The following is a 5747-nucleotide window of genomic DNA, read 5'->3' on the forward strand; positions in this document are numbered from 1 at the left end:
GAGCGTGAGATATGGTTGAACATTGTTGGGAGCATAACCACCAGTCTGGATATGTGGCCCGACAACAGTTGTATTCACCTTCTTCTTTCCTTATCAGCAGGGTATCCTATCAACTTGTAACAAGCCTCCCTTATATGCCCTTTCATATTACAAAAGCTGCATTGTTGCAGCTTCCAGCATGTTTCCCTTCATTGACCTCTCATATTGCAAGTATCACAGTACAATTGTGGAACTCTCCTTTGTCTTTGAGAAGCACCTGCTCCTCCTGAGGGTCCTACCCCTACAGCTCTGTTAGAAAATAATGCTGTAGAATTCATTACCTCTCCAACAGTATAGTGTTCCCCAGACAATGCCTTTTGATTTTCATCTTGACTTATCATCCCATGACATTAATTAATACTTGGTGTTGGACTCATCATGAGAATCTGACTCCTTGCCTGTCCATAATTCTTATTTAATCCCCATCAAGAATTGCAGCAACTTCTGTCTCAATAAACTTTCAGCATAATCCTTTGATTTCTCTCAATCGCAAGACGGCGGTGGTATAATCGAATCGAATCTAGAATCCATAAGGCATATGCTTCAGTGGCCTGGGCCTTTATCTGGCCTTGTTCTATTGATTATTTATATGTAAATTATTTTATTTAGCGCTCTTTTTTCAGTCTATTTTAAAATAAATATTTTCTTATATTTTAAACTTCTTATTTTATTCTCCTATTTAATTTTAATGACACGTTCTTATCTGACATAAAACTATCATACATATATCTAATTACACAAGTCTTAAAAGTACTTTCAGCATATGCTAAAGTTTTATCTTTTCACTTCAATCAAACAATTTCCTATAAAATGAAAAACTGTATACGATTTTGATATGGAACAAGTACACGTGGTAGTGCTGCATATTTTAAAATCAAAAAGGAAAAAAAAAAAAAAAGTGAGAAGGCCCCCCATTACTATCCTTCCCCTCCTTTTTCCAAAATTATTTAAGTCAAGATATGTAGAGTAGGATAAATAATAACATTGAAGTTGAAAAGTAGTATTCGCTCCATGCCAAAACAAGTGTCGTTTTAACTCATTTCACCAGTTTCTTCCACCTTACCACCCTTAATAGAAGAAGGAAGAACGAGATCTTAGCCATTAGGAATGAAGCTCGAGAATGGATTCATGATAGCCTGGAAATTAAGCAGAAAATCCTCCTCTTCTACTCTGGCCTCTACAAGTCTGAGCTTAACTCCTCACCCAGAGTCATTACCCAAGGAAACCCTAGAGGTATTATTTTAGGCCAAGCTGAAGTAACTAGCCTTTCCTCTCCTCTTAGATAGTGAAATAAAGAAGGCCTTTTTTTTTTTTTTTTTTTTTTCTGTCACGACCCATTTTGCCTAGGCCGTGCGGGCACTTACCTTCCCATCTCAGTAAGCGAACCCTCAACCCAATAACGAATAAGTACATAAAAAGAATGAAAATTAAGCAACAGAATAGATCAAATACGTAAGTCTCACTACATAGATATATATCAGTAATAGAAAGTGCGGAATGATAATAAACACCCCCAGGGTCTAGTCTGAATAATACAAGAGCATCTAAGGGAAATGATACAATCTGGAATACTAATATATAAAATGTCTATGTCTCTGAAATAAATAGGACATATGATAGGAAATTCTTCAAGGTCAGCGGACGGCCATGCTCACCCTAGAAACTCGAGAGAAAGTTGAAGCGTTGATCAACCACAGGTCACAGAAGTGGATCCGACCTGATACTCTGCATTCATAAAATAATGCGACAAGTGCAGGTCAGTACAAACAACAGTACTGGTAGGCATCATCGGCCGACTAAGCATAGCTAACACAATTCAGATAATAAAGCAGATAAGCAAATAAACCAGCAAGTATAAGACAATGCAAAAATCCTAATTATCCGTCATCACATACGTAGAGCATCTAATCCCAAATGTGCCAAGTCTGAAGGTATCCATTCCAATCCAACATCACACTACAACACCAAACATAACAATCAAGTCATAATGCAATGCAATGCAGTAATGGTATGAATGCAATGCAATGCCATGCAAATGCGGTGTCCACATGTACTCGGGACGAAAATATCAACGTCTCGGTAGCACAACCCAACGTGACTCGCGAAGTCTAAGTGCCACCCGTCCCGGATCTTTGCCCAACAGACAGACGGGACCCCGGATCTTTGCCCACGGGGGGTTCTCACAGGCACAACCCTGGGGGACCCGCGGAGTCCATGCACTAACAACGATACCGGAACTAATATCGGATATCGGCCATGCAACAACGATTTTGGAATTGATCATTGGACATCGGCCATCTCACGTCACTCAAGTAAAAGAGTTTCATCAATATCACTTTCACTCAATCAAAGATTTCGGGATGAACATCGGCCATCTGCCATCTCACGTCACTTAAGTAAAACTGAGCCTAGCTCATCAATTATTTCATCAAATATCATCAATGTCTCAACAATGTATCATGAAAATAAGAGTGCGAGCAATGCATGAATCAGATCAATAATTATGCTCAATATCACAAGTACCAACAGTGGGTACGCCAATAATGTATTCGAATCACAAATACCAATAGTGGGTATGCCAATAATATAACCGAATCACAAATACCAATAGTGGGTATGCCAATAATATAACCGAATCACAAATACCAACAGTGAGTACGCCAACAACATATCCAAGTACAAATACCAACAACGGGTATGTCAACTTTATCCCAGTCAAGACAATAAAACAGATTCCAACATCTACCAACTACTCAAGGCATTAAACCAGCACAGTAGACCAATTAAAGCACACATAACGGGGTGGCTAGTCCCAACACACATAACGGGGTAGCTATCTCCAACACACATCATGGCCCAACCTAAGGCAATATCCATCCCGATTTCATACCTCAAGGTTCACATGCTATCTCCAATAATATAATCTAAATATGTGTTTCACTATACGAAGTCTAACCAAAGGTAAGCCATAACCTACTTGGATGGTCGAACTGCAACACCAACAACTCACTCCTTTGCCTTGCCTTTTCGCTGAACCTCAAAACCAAAGTAGTCTAAGAATAATCGAATTCTATATTAGAAATCATGAAGAATGATACTACTATTGCTTTTATTCAATTAGGTCAATTCTAGCCTTAGAAATTGGGGAAACGGGCCCATAAGGGCAAAACGGGAAATTCAGAAGCAAAATATCAAATGAAATACTAGGTGATCATAATCCAACCACTAATTGCTTATTTAACTCAAAGATTAGCCTAATTTCTGATTTAAAAAAAAACCTCCAAATTGGGTATAAACCCTAAGTCTTTGATTCTGGAATTCAACGCAAAAAGTGGAAGATATACGATTAATAAGCTTAGCTTAGTCAAAATCTAACATAAACATCATCAATTTCCTCATACATGAGCCTAAGGGAAAGTTCATCAAAACCGTCCTTCAAATTCCATCTCTAAGGGATTGTTAAAGGGATGGGAGAAATCTAAGATGATTGTGATTAAGGAAGAATAAAGGATTAGGCAAGGTTTACCTTCAAGAATTTATCCAAAGTATCTCCAAAAACTGTTCACCAAAGCTCTAATTTCGAAATGGAAAATAATGAGGGTCTAAGGCTTATTTAAATCACACTTAATGAAAATTACTGCCCGTCACCGCCACGACGGTAGAGGTACCGCTACAGGGGAGCCGCTCTGGGAGACCGCCACAGCAGTATGGCCAACAATCCCCATCGCCGCCCCAGCGGCTAACACACCGCAACAGCGGTGCCGCCATTGAGGGCACCAGATACCAGAATCCCCCACTTTTTCTAAGTCTTCATTCAAAATTTCAGGTCATTCCCGAGGCCATCTGCTCACAAACCTTACACACAGACCCACACAAAATTAGGCTACACACGCATTCGTAATCTTGGAATTTCCAACGGAGGCCTCGTTGACCGAGTCAACCCCCGACGCCTTAGTTCTAATTTCCAACCCAAGTCCCAAAACACATCCAAGTGCATTGGGAACCGAACCAAACACACACCCAAGTTATAAACGACCATCTGGACCTCTCGAAGTCAACGAAATTCCAAAAAAGGTTCGTTTACCCCAAAGTCAACTTTGGATCAACTTTTTTTTCACTTTAAACCTATATTCACAAAAGTTGCTCGAATCCGGTCTAGACACCTCTGGAAGCGTGTCAACGGTCCCCTCGGATCAAGAGTGAGCTAATCAATGCTCGAGAACAGCGATAAATCCTGAAAAGACTATAACGACCAAACAAGTCGTTACATCAGATACCAATTAAACCGTCGCTCGTCCTCGAGCGAAGAAAAGAAGAAAAGAAAGGAAGTACCTGAATCGGTGAATAACTGGGGATATCAGCTACGCATGTCGGACTCAGTCTCCCAAGTAACCTCCTCAACAGGACGGTGCTTCCATTGCACCTTCATGGAAGCAATCTCCTTTGACCTCAACTTCCGAACCTGCCTATCCAAGATCTTGGTAGGCTCCTCCTCATAAGTCAAATTATCATCAAGCAATATAGAATCCCAACGGACAATGTAGGTGCCGTCGACATGGTACTTCTTTAACATCGAAGCATGAAAGACCGGATGAACACCCACCAAGCCTGGCGGCAATGTCAACTTATAAGCTACATCACCGATACAGTCTACAATGTCAAACGGGCCAATAAACCTGGGGCGCAACTTACCCCTCTTACCAAACCTCATAACACCCTTCATGGGTGAAATCTTCAATAGGACCTGGTCACCAATAGCAAACTTCAAATCTCGGAACTTCCGATCCGCATACATCTTTTGCCGCCTCTGAGCTGCCAAAAGCTTAGCCTGTATAACTCTCACCCTATCAAGGGACTCTCTCAATAGATCTGTGCTCCAAGGTCGATCCTCGAACCCATCAAACCAACCAATAGAAGATCTACATCTCTTACCATATAAGGCCTCAAAAGGCGTCATTCCAATACTTGAATGATAACTGTTATTGTACGTAAACTCTACCAAGGGAAAGTGCTGATCCCAATGACCACCGAAATCAATAACACACACTCTCAACATGTCCTTGAGCACCTGAATGGTCCGCTCGGATTGGCCATCGGTTTGGGGATGGAAGGCTGTACTAAGATCCAATCGGGTGCTAAGCCTTGCTTGGAGACTCTTTAAGAATCCCAGCTCCAATTGGGCCTCCATTCTCTTAGCCAAGCACTGCAGGATAGGATAGAATCCAAAAACAATCCACTCCAGACCTTGGAAAGCCATCCATCAAGGATGGAACATATGTAGTAAAGGAATAACCAATATCATCCATAATGGCAAAGGCACCAATTTCTGGTATAGTAATTGGATTCCCAACATAGGGCCCAATAGAAACAACATCCTTAGCCTCATTCCCCTAGGCTTTGATAACATCAAAGTAGCAGACATCTACCGAGAAAACAGATGGCTCCTTCACCTCATCCCTTTTGAGCTACCCTCTAACATCATGGAGGAATAAACACCTTCATCCCTTCCAACACCACTAAGGATGATTCCATTGCTTGGAATCTTCATATTAGTGGCAAGATCAGTACCAAATCTGATTATATCATTGATTCCAAGGCTAGAAACTCCCCATCAACCTGTGTCTAGAGACTTTAACTTGGTTTGGAAGCTGAAACTCCCTAATAAGATGAAATTCTTCATGTGGAATTTCTACTATGATAGATTACCC

The sequence above is a fragment of the Lycium barbarum genome, chromosome 7 (genome assembly GCF_019175385.1).
Source record: "Lycium barbarum isolate Lr01 chromosome 7, ASM1917538v2, whole genome shotgun sequence".
NCBI lineage: Eukaryota > Viridiplantae > Streptophyta > Magnoliopsida > Solanales > Solanaceae > Lycium > Lycium barbarum.